Raw genomic sequence first — 13,260 nt, 5'->3', positions numbered from 1 at the left:
GTGCCCCATCACACATCTGACAGTTTCCTTCTCAGGAAAATGTCCCTAGTGTAAGTCCCTAATAGATCTTGTATAGGAAATGTGAGAGGAAGGGCCCTATACGAGCACGCTTGGAATGGTGAGCTGTAAGGAAGAAGAAACCCTGAGATAATCAGCCTCAGAGACAGGTTCCACAGAGTGCTGTGTGCCTTGGAATGTTGCCAGGTGCTCTGGGCTCACCAGGTGAGTCAGCTCATGGTGTGGGATTTCTCTACAGCTCACCTTCAACATTCAAGCTTCAGTGTGGAGCACGAACCAGAGGCTGAAGCAGAGCAGGCGCCACAAAGAGAGACAACTACACAAAGCCTATGCGCTCAGCACAAACTTCAGTCCAGTAAATGAGTACAGCCAGGGAAGTCATTGGCAACCAGAATGCCAGCGTGGCCGGCTGCAATGATGCCTGCGCCTGTCTCCAAGATTACAAGCACCCCATTTGTGCCTTCTGGCTGCCAAGCCGGGCCTTAAATCAAATTATTATGTTAACAGAGAAGATGGTCTGCAGGCAAAATCCCCACCCACTGAGGAAAGGCACCAGGGATGATATGAAGTCTAAGAGCCCCAAAAGTGCTTTAAAGGCTGCTATGCTGTGAAGAATAGTCCCATGGCCTAAATCAAGAGATCAGGTTTTCTAAAGATTACAGGTGCAGCTTCAGGCAGCATGGACTGCAGATGAGTTCCAGGCAGGACGGGCTGCAGACAAATCCCCTGACAAAGGAAGGAAAGAACCAGCGTTTCAGTCACGATCAAAGGACCCATAGGTGACAGCCCGGTGGTGGTAGACCAAAGAATGGTAGCAGCAGCAACTTACACCATTACTGACCCTTGAGACAGGTCAAAGGATGCTCTGGTTGAGGCAAAAGATAGGATGCTCCAAAGGTTCTCTAATACAAGCACAGCTGCAATGCTCTAGCCCAAGGAATCGAATGATGGAGCCAGCACTTCTAAACAGCAGCCTACATGTTATTCATGATGCAGCAGCAGGGGTTCCTACTCTGGCTCCAGTAGCCAGGCTGTCGCTGCGCCTTTAGGAGACCATACAGGTCTGCAGAGCAAGACGATCCAGCTATCGCTGCTGAATCAGGGGGAGGAAGAGCCTGAAACATGTTTCCTCTGGATGGAGAGCGGAAGACAACCTCACCTTCCGACGGATCTAGAGTCAGCAGCCAATGCCACAGCAAACAATCCTCAGTGACAGCATCTTCTCTCCTGCTTCTCCGACGTAGTTCCAAGCAGGTTCTCATGAACTGCTCGGGACCTCTAAAGACAAACACAAAAAGGGCTGGAGTCTTCCCCAGCCCTCCAATCACAATCCCAGTGCCATTTTACATTTTTGCGCGGATGTGCATTGAGGTGTCGGGCAGACTTTGATCCAGCCTAAACCAGAGTAATGCATGCAGAGAAGCCTTTATATGATCAGTCAAAGTGCACATAGGCAGAACGGCCAAAATAAGTCTTCCTTACGTGAAACCCAGTAAAGAACGACAAACAAAATGGCCATACTAGGCAGCAATTGTATAGGAGCAAGTGGCTGACTTAGTGGTAAAGGGCCACACTTCGATGAATGTTGTGAAGTGGCCACAATGCGCTGCAACTAAATAACAAGTAGATAGCAGCAGTCACACTCCTGTGATTCTGACATACTTTCTGGGTGGGGAACCTCACCCATGGACACAATAGGTCACTTTGCGAGTACCTCTGCTGTATAGCTGTATTGGTTACCAGAGCAGCACATTGGAAAGTAAATTTAAATCTTTAGTGCTAAAAAGTTTCACTATCGACCAAAATAAGTTAGGACACAAAAAAGCCATTAGAAACACTGCAAGACTACCTGAGTCCAACAGTTAGACAATAAACAAAAGAGGAATTCTGACCTAACACCCACGACAGAGCATCTTTAGATAAATAAGAGAATATGAAAGTAATTCTGCTGGTATCCAACTGCAAAGTTTGAGTTCTTTTCACTATGCTGACAATGATGGCAGCACATTGATTAGAGTCGACATATTGTCCTGCCCACCCATCCTGACCCCTCTACTGTGTACCCACAGCTACTGTACTTTATTCCAATGCTTTCTAACTAGATTTGTCCTTTATAAATGACCAAATATATGTTTGTATCGTCTAAGAAAGATTCAAATGTTTAGCTTCGCCTATTAATTGTTTTGGGGATGTGGCCCAACATTAGCAGCACCATTAACACAAGGACCTCTTAATTCTGGAGTGGGATCATCAGGGACTGGAACACGACACAGGTTGGATGTGTGACTATGAGCTGCATTTGTAACTGCCCAGCTCAGGCTGTTTTCAATACATTTTAAATCCCTCTGATGCTTGAGCCATACTTAATAAAGAAGTAGCATCCACACACATGCTAAGAGATCATTATGTGGCTTGGCAAACTCTCAGGGGAATTCTATGGTTACTCGAAGTGTTTTCCATCTGTGTGTGTCCTGTGACAAAGTCCTCTTGCCTGTCCACCACTGCGTGATGCTGGGCCCAGGGGAGTGCAAAGTGGATCACCCCAGTCTACCCCACCATGCTCCAGTAGGTTAGCAGGAGCTTGTAACTTGGAGAATGAATATGCACCTACCCCTTTAGATGAACACTCAGTACACCCTGAGCAAAGGCAACCATATGGAGATAATATTGTCCATGTAGCCACAAGAAACTCAAATCTTTTGCAGTGTAAAATTCCCCCACTCCCAGGATAAGCAAAAACAGTGCGGGTGTCATCAAAGCATGTATGCAGCCTTGATCAGTGTGCCCCATAGGCGTGTACTTGCACTGGGCCTGAAAATATTTGTGTAGAAGGAAATGTGTCACCAACCTTACTGGTTGCAAGCGTAACTGCTCCTATATCATACCCTAGCTATCGGGTTAACTGTCTCTTAACTCACAATGGCTCCGGATTATGTTGCTCGACTGACAATCTCTTACTAGACGGATTTAGACCTCTTGGAAAACCCTTTGTTCTGACCACATAAGCAACCAAACCAAGAAGCTGTCACCCAGGCCTCAATGATAATATTCCTTTGTATATACATACACACACGTCTCACACATCATTAACATAACAATGTACACTTCCCCCACTTCATTGTAGGTCTCATAAGGAGAGACATGACCATCCATTGGAAGAAATAAGATAACATTGTCAATTACATGAGGGAAAAGTAATGGAAATCAAATGAAAAACATATTTTTTGTTTTACTGTTTGTTCTGACAAATATATTTCTTCTAGTATTATTTAAATATTCCTTCCTTTCAAGGTTAGCGCCTAACAGAGGGGCTAGCCATTTGTTTTTAACAATTGCAAACAATACAAACGATGAATATTAGCAATCACTACAACCTGTGGGTGGAGGTTCTATACATTAATTTACTTATTGGGGTTTGACTCAATGCTCCATGGAAACATGAACCTCTTAGGGAAATCTGGTGAGGTTGTTAATGGGATACATTTCATTCAAACTGAATTTTATTACATTTTGCATACTTACAAAAACATCAGCTAAAAGCTTACACTCAGTTCCCCAATATATTTAAACTACACCATTGCCGAATGAGTTCTTCAGTATGCACTTTATTATTATTGATCCATAAGATTCATCTGCCTGGCTATAATTACAATGCTCAACAAACATGATCTCTTTTCCTTAAAATTAGTCATCTAAAGTGTCTAAAGGATTCATATGACTATCGTAAAACACATTTTGCAACAAGTAGATATTCCCTTAATGTCCCCATCCTATTTTAACAGCCCCCCCCCTAAACCACTCCACACAAAGACTGGCCCTTTGGGACTTTTCCATCATAGTGAACTTTCAGGGTACAGAAGTACCTTCATTTCAGCTGTTCTCACAGATCATCAGGGCCTTCTCATGGATTCATACATGAAACAAATAATCATGCCTAGCTTCTGAATATGTTGTGTTAAACGTGAACCATTCTTCTTCTGAAGTTCCAAGCAATTAATTCATCATGTGGGTCGATGTGTTCATTCCATAAATATTGCAGGCCTTTAACAACCATTTTTGTTTTAGTTGAGAGAAATAATATTTTCAAGGCAAAAATCAAGTTATCCCTCACAGCCAATAATAGACCGTGAACCACATGTGGGGAAGAGTAGTCTATAGCTGGCACACTAAATAACACTACGAGGGGATCTAATGGTCGATCAACATCATGAAGCATTTTAATCATGCAAGCAATCCCCTCCAATACACCTGGGCATGCTTACATCCCCACCACATATGCCACTATGGCCCTGATTCCCCAGATCTGCTTCAATGTAAAGGGCAAGAATTAGGGAACAGTTTTAGAGAGCATTTCTGTTCAATATTGCCACTCATGAAGTAGTTTTATCACATTAATTTTATATTGTGAGATATCAGTTATGACACAGTAACTGCCGAATGTATCAGTGAATTGTTGGTTTAGATCCCATTCCCACAGGGATCTGGCTTTGGGGGAATCTCGTAAGCCCACGTTTATCTGTTCTCTATAGAGACACCAACAACACTGATCACCCAGGCACACAGACCTGGCTATAAACCATGAACTCTGAGGGTTTCACACCAGAGCTCACCTGCACCAAGTCCACATTGACAAACACCTCTCCTTCCAGACACACATAGCTAAGAAAACTCAGACAGCTTGGTATCAGCTCTCCCTCTTGCGAAAAGTCATTCCCTCCGCTCCTCAGGACAGCTTTAGATCCACCACTGATCCTATCCCACCTGGATGGGGGCAATGCACTCCTAGAAGGCCTCCCGTCATCCTCTCTTGTACCCCTGAGAAGTGTCCTACACGCAGCCGCATGCCTCATCAAGGGTCTGCACTGCACAGATATGACCACATCACCCCGGCCCTCATCAACCTTCACTGCACGCAGGAATCACTTTCAAGTCTTGCTGCATCATACATAAGGCAGTCGCTCTCAAATCACCCAGCTACCTCGTGTACAAACTCTGCATCTGTGGCAGACAGCACACCATCAGAAGTCAGGAAACGTGCAGACTTGAAATCAACCACTACAAAAAGGAAAGGACCAGAAAACAAGCTTTCTCTGCCTACTCGCCAAAACTATGGAACCTCCTCCCTGTCACACCAGACTCACCCCCACACTCTTACAATTCAGATAAGTGCTCAAGACCCACCTTTTCAAGGAGTCCCTCCTTGTCAACACCTAGGCCCTCACGTCGGCCCTTGCGCCACCTGACTCACTAGATGACAACCCCCTCTCTCCTCCCTGCTACCTGGAACAGCTGTACCCCTCTGTCCCCCCATATCCTACCTGTTGCTACCACTAAAAATCACTCTGTTATGCATCTGTAATGTTGTACACCAGTGCAAAGCGCATCGTTATGTATCTGTATTGGTTTATACCTCTGTAAAGCACTCCGTTGCTTCTCAAAGCTAGGTCCATGCTGTCACGAAGTGCAATACTCAAGCCCACACAACACCGACCACATCACAGCAGGCCACTCCGCAACATCCTACGTGTAGCAGGAATCCCTTCCGGTTGCGCCCCTCCGGATTCCACGGCTCCCGGGGTTCTGCATTGAGGAAGCGGCGCGCAGCGTCATGGAGATTGCGACCGCGGTGGCGCTGGGGGGCACCGGGTTTCATCGGCCCTGCTTCCTGGTCACGTGGCGTCCAACGGCGCCCACATGGCGTTAAGGGGCCGGCCCGCCCAGCCAATCCCGTTGCCGCTTCCCGGTTGCCACGTGATACGCAACACCACTCACGTGGTTCTATGGGAATGCGATCACGTGACCTAAACACCGGCTTAAAAGAACGCTGAAACTACTCCCCCGCGCTTATTAGCTGTTCTTTCATCATCACCAGTGGCTTTTCTACGTTTTGATCCTGATTTCTCAGCTTTTGGACCCTGCTACCTTGTGCTTCTGGATTTCCTCTGCTTGTGTCTTGGATTTGGTGCCTTGGATTTAGTTTCCACAAACTTTGGACATTTTGGCTTTGGACCTTTGGACTTGTTTTCTACAGATTTCGGACTTCTGGCTTGAACATTTGGACTTTGTTTTCTCAGATTTTTGGCTTTTGAACTCCTGGACTGTTCATTGGAATTTTCCTTAGGCTCAAGTTGTTTTTGGACTTCAGCTGCTTCCCACGTCAGGTGCTTCACTCAAGGGGGTCTGGGCCCAGTGCCCTCCTGGTATCATCCCATCATATAAGCTCAAGTTGGCCTTGGACTCCAGTTGTGTTAGGTAGGTGTTACCCTCTTTGTCCATTACTGATTTGATCCCTGATTCTTGACCTTGTGCTCACACTTGCCTAACTTTTTCCTTACAGCGCCTGGTACTCATGTTCCTGACACTTCTCACCTGTGGCCTCAATAATTGGTGAGGGAGTATCTTATATCTCTCCCTCACTGGTGCTTGGGGACCGAGGTATCCATTGACATCGCAGAGTTTTCGGCGTGACACATGCTCAGTAAATACCATAAAAATAATAATAATTAAAGATACCAGCCTTTTTGTACCGTCGTACAGATCTGAAATGCTTTCAAACGTGGTTAAGCTTCTATATCTATTTGTTTCTCAAATGGCACATTTCAGCACCCCATTCAATTTCACATACAGAAATACCAAAGGGGCTCTTCTATTAAGGGCCAGTGCCAGCTATAAAAGGCTTCTGTAGTGAACCCTGAAAATCCTAAAAACAGCTCTGTTTCCTTTATCAATTTAGGAATGAAGACCATAGGATCAGACAAATGGACCAGAACATCATCTGCAAACAGCCCCAGTTTAAATTCCCTGTCTCCCACAACCAGTCCTTTGATTTCTAAGCTATTCCAGATTGAGGCTGCCAGCAGCCCCATAAATAACACATATATTGCCTTTGATCTATGTCAATTAACTATCACCCTTGATGTAGGGGTAGAGCAGAGTGTTTCAATCCATTTAATCCAAGTGTCTCCAAACCCCGTCTTTCTGAGTACTTCCTTTAGAAAAATTGCCAGTTGATTGGGCTAAAGACAAAAAGACAATAAAACCCAGCTAGCTGAGTCAGCACTCACAGAAGTCATCAGGTTTAGTGTTCTACGTATAATTCTGTTCACTGTCTATGCTGCATAAAACCCATGTGGTCACTATGAATATGCGTCTGCAAGATTACATCAAGACTTGAAGCCAGCACTGTACTAAACATTTTAACATCAGTATGAGGAAAATAAATAGGCCTATATGAGACAAAACTTGTATGGTCCTGTCCCTTTTTTGGGATCACTGAGACAAATGCCTCAAATGTTGAAGGTATTTCTTCCTCTTCCAGGCCACTGTTAAACAATCTCCCTATAAAAGGAGGTAAACCGTTATCAAATCTCATATAAAATCTAGTTTTGAATCCGTCCTCCCCTGGTCCTTTAGCAGATGTCAGCTACTTAATGGTATATTGGACCTCTTTGAATATAATATGGGCATGCAAGATTATCACATCTTCCATAGGTAATGTTTTTAATCTATTGTTCCCAGCTATTCCCTGGACATTTAGCTGTGCCCTCCATCACTGTAGTGTACATTTTGTTATAATAATGAGGAAAACATCTCACTATCTCAAGTGGGTAGGTAACTGCATTGTCTTCACTGTCTTGAATATTTTGCACTCAAATACTATTTATTAACAATGTATCAGATGTTGCAGTGACTTCAGTGGTAAGCAAAGAGAGGCTGACACAATGATATTATTTACAACAGGCAATTTTATTCACATGACCAAAACAGGGGTTGAACTTCCTAATGGTGAATTTTGAAGAAAAAACAGGTCTCTTACAAAATCTTTGTGTTTGGCTCCTCCACTGTGTGCTTCGATATGCTGGTCTTTGTCTTTTGGTTGTGGGCTTTCAGGGTTCCCAAATCCCCTTCTGTAGAGTTTGTGACAAGGGATCTCTGAGGCCCTAATGACACAGCTTTGGCAAAGTCTCAGGTTTTCCTGAAGTAGTTTAGGGCAGAGGTGAATCTTCCTTTCTATGAATATGCTCCCCGTAGAGTTGAAGGGTGCACTTGATTAGGTTTCTGCAGCCTGACCACCTCCCTGCACTAGGTTCCTGGTCCCTGGGACACTGCCATGCGTGCTACACCTGCCATAGTCTTCCTGTCCCTCTGCAGAGTTGCACCTTAATGTTACTCCTCCCACCACTGCAGTCTGCCCTGGACCAACCTGGTCCACTGGAACTTCTCTGATCCCTCCGTCTCAGACACTGAAGCTTTCTCTACTTCTCTTGCCGGATGATAAACCCCAACCGTCTTCTTTACAGGTGAGGGCGCTTCTACCTCCTTCGACCCTTCGCAATACTATCCTCCCAATGATCACCCTCCTCCTCCTCTGATATCAATCTTTACAGCCACCCTCCAAAATCTCTCTCTCCAGATGATCCTACTCCACCTCAATACAGTTCTCTCTTGACCACAACCCTCCTCCTCCAGTACATCTCTCTCTTGATGACAACTGCCCTTCTCTAGTACAGCTCTCTTGATGGGAACTTTCCTCCCTCAATGCCACTTCTGCATCCATGCCCCAACTACCTCCTCCAAATAACTCTCCTTTAAGTAAACCTATCAAAAACCATTCATTTTCAAACTACTTCCGTCAGCTCCTAACCGAACATACCACACTCAGATTGAGGAGGCTGACTTTTATAGCCTGGTTTCTCCTCCCCATAGGTCAAGCCTAGGGATATGAACTGTACCTGTGTAATGTGGGCTGGGTTGGTCTATGATTGGGCCATGTGCCTATGGTCATGTGGTCTGATAGGGGATGGGCCCAAGGATGTACAAGACTTGCTTCCATCCTGGTTTTTAGAATGAATATGGGCATGGGGCTGGACTATTTAACCACTCCCCCCCTCATTGTGAGCTCTGCTGCTGCCTGCCTTAAACCTGGTCGCTGTCTCCTCAGCATGAATCGACATCAGGGAACCCTTGTGTGAGCCAGAGGAGCAGTTTAGTGTTAATAGAATGCACTTCATTTGCCCCTCGGCATACTCAATTCATTGATTTGAAACAAACTAGAACAGTGTCGGAAGCGGCCTCTGTAGTTTGTTCATGAGTCTACAAGCTCACAAGAGGTGCGGCTTGACACAAAGTCGGTGAAGGTGCTTTCCTCTGATCCGAGTGTGCGAGTGCGAGCGGGAGCCTGAGGCTGAAAGGCGTGCAGCGTGCAGCGAGAGAGAGAAGCCAGAAGCCTCCCAGCTGACTCCCAGCAGATTCGGCCCGGCTCGGCAGGCTTACGACAGTGACAGTGACTGTGAGGGCACATGAGGGATCACGATCTGTCCCTACCCACAGCGCTGCTTATTGTGAACAATGGGTGAGTGACGGGTGACGGGTGAGTTGGGTCGAGTTGGATTCGGTGAACTCCTGGTGACGAGGACGAGGTCGGAGAAGTCCCCTGCCTTACGAGTTTGGGCTGTCTGGGCTGTTCGACCAGCCCGCGCCAGGGTGCTTGGCTTCCTGCGGTGGTGTGGAGCCTGAGTGTCGGTGGTGTTTTACTTCCCACACTCTCCCTCGTTTTGTCTTTTCTTTGCGTGCGAGAAATCTGCCGTGCCGCGCATGTGGTTTATTGGAGCCACAGGGCACGATTGTACAGCACGTGTGTTGTAGCTATTTTTCGGGGGCTGCGGACTTGAAGGCCTTTGACACGAAATTTGAGGTGACCGGAGTATAATAGTAATCTGTCCCTACCCACAGCGCTGCTTGTTGTGAACAATGGGTGAGTGAATGGTGACGGGTGAGTTGGGTCGAGTTGGATTCGGTGAACTCCTGGTGACGAGGACGAGGTCGGGGAAGTCCCCTGCCTTACGAGTTTGGGCTGTCTGGGCTGTTCGACCAGCCCGCGCCAGGGTGCTTGGCTTCCTGCGGTGGTGTGGAGCCTGAGTGGGGGTGGTGTTTTACTTCCCACACTCTCCCTCGTTTTGTCTTTTCTTTGCGTGCGAGAAATCTGCCGCGCCGCGCATGTGGTTTATTGGAGCCACAGGGCACGATTGTACAGCACGTGTGTTGTAGCTATTTTTCGGGGGCTGCGGACTTGAAGGCCTTTGACACGAAATTTGATGTGACCGGAGTATAATAGTAAGATCCTGCTCCCTCTGGAAGGCAGTCACTCTTCTGCACTGTGCTTTGAGATTAGTTTTAATTGACAGAAGTTTTTGCGTTGTGATAAAAGCAAATTAGAGTGTTTATTCAAAGGACTGTAATGTCAAGAATGTACAATCTCCGGAGTGCCCCTCAGGACTTTGGCTCCAACCTGTCAGGGGTGGCCTTTTTATTCCTTGGAGTATCTATCCCTCAGACCAACAATTAGCCACGGGTTTGGGGCTTTTAGATTTGCCTGCCCCGACAAGACTTGAAATCTGTGAATCCACGCCCCTAACTCACACCATTCGGGATCTACTCCCGTCTAACCAGAATTACACCTTGAGGGCAACATCTATGAAAAATGCTATTGACAATCATTTCTCTGTGTGTTCTCCTAACAGGTTGGTGGACGCTCAGGTTTTGTCATCTGAGGTCTCTGCAAGTCTTCCTTGTCCGGGCGGCTCAAGAGTCTCTCCCTCCAATGTTGATCTGCTGGACGAAGACTTGTTGGAGTTGGATAACAGACTTATGGCTGAGTCATCTTACAAACTTAACGCTTTCTCAGCCACATGGGCCAATGCCCCTAATTTAGGGGCCCCGATGGGGCCACCTCTTCAAAGTTTAAAAAGCTTGGGGATTAAAGAAACAGTGGTGGGAAGTGAGAAATCATCAGATCTGGCCCCTCCCACCATAACTGCTCTTAATTGTGTTCTGAGCTCACTGGTTCAAATATTTGAAAATGTAAAACTAGAAGTGCAACAGCAGTCAGGCACACTTCTGGAAATCACCAAGGAACTAGAAATCAATGAATCTACAATGGTTGCCATCAAAACTGCCTTGAATTATTCTGTTTTGGAGATTCTTGGGGAATTGCATCTGGTTTCTTTGGCCCAGTCTGCCAAAATGGATCTCTTAACGGAACAGTGGGGTGGGGTGAAGGAGGAGGTGAGGCGTATCTCAGAGAAACTGGACGCTCCGACCCGTGGATGTCTCTGGGCAGGTTCTATTACCAACGGTGACTATGAATCCAGTGATTGAGCTGGACGACTCCCCACTTTCAGCTTCTATCATGGAAGAGTTCCTCTGCTTGGTGCAGGTGGTGGATCTTGCTCCCCCCAGTCTTGCTCCAGTCGAAGTGCCTATACCAATTGTTTCCTTGGACTCGGAAGAAGCAGTGTTGCACCAAAGGGGTAAACAAAATACAAAATGGAATGGAATGGAAAATACAAAAAAACGGAAGAAAGTAGTTTGCAGTGGTATGCTTGAAGGCCCATCTAGTAAAACTAGCAAAAAAGGCAAACAAAAAAAAAAATATCGGACGACAGATCTTAATCAGTTTATCAAAAACATAAAAGGATCTTTGGCTCGGGACGAGTCTTCACATGTTTCTAAAAAGGTCAAAGGAATAAAGGGAAAAAACTCCCTGAAAAACCAAAAAGAATCTGGGGAGAAGACCCCTGAGTAGGTGGTTAATCCTAAGGTTGCAGTGGAGATACAAACGCAACCGAAAAAGATTGCTCCCATTTTTATTAAGGCGGCAACTAAATCCAAAACAAAGATCCCTTTAGTGAAACATGCGCCAATTTTCCTGAAAACCAGCTCAAGGGATGGTATTAAGATGACAGGCTTCCCCGGTCCAGTTAGCTCAAAACTGGCTGACACGGAGGTACATGGTCCGCCCAAGCCTGGCGGCCCCAATTCAAGGCCTAGAGTCAATCCTGGTACTGCATCCCCTCTGCATGAGCCTTTGGAGCTCATTATTGGGCCTCCGGCTAACGTCCCGGTTGGGATCCAAGACCCAATGAACAGGGTTTCGGACAATCAGTAACAAACCTCGGAATCCCAAGATCAGGTTTCGGGGTTGAAAATGTACCTGTCCAGGAAGTGTCCCAAAAAGAGTGTTAATCCACCTCTGAATCGAACAACCATTTTGGCAGAAATGAAATGTGTACCATTGTTAAAATACTTTTCGTCTTTTGATATCGATATAGTGAGTTTTCCTCACTCTCCCAACACAGATACTGTTGAACTGGTCCTTAAGTCAAGATTGGGTCTAGAATCAATTTTGGGGGCAAAAGATATTTGGGTTGAAAGAGGCCTCAAGGTCTTGTCCACAGCCTGAAGATAAGCAATCAGGGCTAACTGCAGGCCCTCCAATGAGTTTTGTTCCTGCATAATAAGATCATCGGAGCCCCCCAAGTTAACAATATGTGGGAAATGGTCCCCGAAATTATTTCCCAAGACTTCCATAAAATGGGCCTGCCTCAACAGAGGCTTTAGTTAGCCCGCATTTAAAACTTATTTCCTGGAACACTAGGGGCTATTCCTCCTTCTCAAAAGACCTGGAAAAAACCTCCATTGTTTTGAACTCGGACTTGATCTGTTTTCAGGAAACATGGTTGACTTTCAATTTGGGTATCGACGGGTTTGCTACCTATCAACAGATGGCTCATGGTTCGGGCGGGGGTAGAGCTGTGGGGGGGTTACTGGTTGCCTGTAAGAATTATGTTTTTAGCTCCTCGAGACTGCTCTCTGATGGCAAACAAGGTATTTTGAGAGTTCAGAGGAAGGCGGGAAAGGGAGCTATGAACTGGTTGGTGGTTAACTTGTATTGGAACCCCTCGGCCACCCCCCTGTCTGAGTATTTACAAGATCTGCCTGATTGCTTAGTCAAGTTCTCATCCCTCTTTCCCTCTGATGAGCTAATAATTGCAGGAGACATTAACTCGCAGTGTGTGTGCTCTAAGGATCCGATCTCGGGAAAACTAAACCTGTTACTAGTAATGGTACTCTTTGGTATGGTTTTATGCGGGATTAGGATCTTTGGATGCTGAATGGTAATGTGGAAGGGGACTTCCTGGTTGCTCCAACCTGGCACAGAGGTATGGCTTTTTCAACGATTGATTATTTTTTTGTTTCCAGAGCAATCATGAACAGCTGTACTGAGTTTAGGGTGATGGAAGGGAACAGAGATAATCATGACATGTTAGTGGTCTCTCTGGCCTTGGACGCTGCCTTCACTAAGTATTTTTATACCAAAGAGATATCGCTTAATTCTGCTGGAAACCAGCTCAGAAGGTTTGATAGAGGGGGTCGAACTCTTATTAGTAATCTGAATGAACG

At 45.9% G+C, this 13,260-nt stretch overlaps 1 long non-coding RNA gene across 1 annotated transcript in view; it reads right to left on the bottom strand.

The window, feature by feature from the left end:
- The window catches only part of LOC138579890 (uncharacterized), a 312,303-nt gene that overhangs the window by 14,621 nt on the left and 284,422 nt on the right, over positions 1-13,260 (bottom strand). The gene's annotated exons all lie outside the window — the stretch shown is intronic.

This window comes from Ambystoma mexicanum, chromosome 3p (assembly GCF_040938575.1).
Source record: "Ambystoma mexicanum isolate Mex_15411 chromosome 3p, UKY_AmexF1_1, whole genome shotgun sequence".
NCBI lineage: Eukaryota > Metazoa > Chordata > Amphibia > Caudata > Ambystomatidae > Ambystoma > Ambystoma mexicanum.
This window is presented reverse-complemented; position numbering and strand designations above follow the sequence as displayed.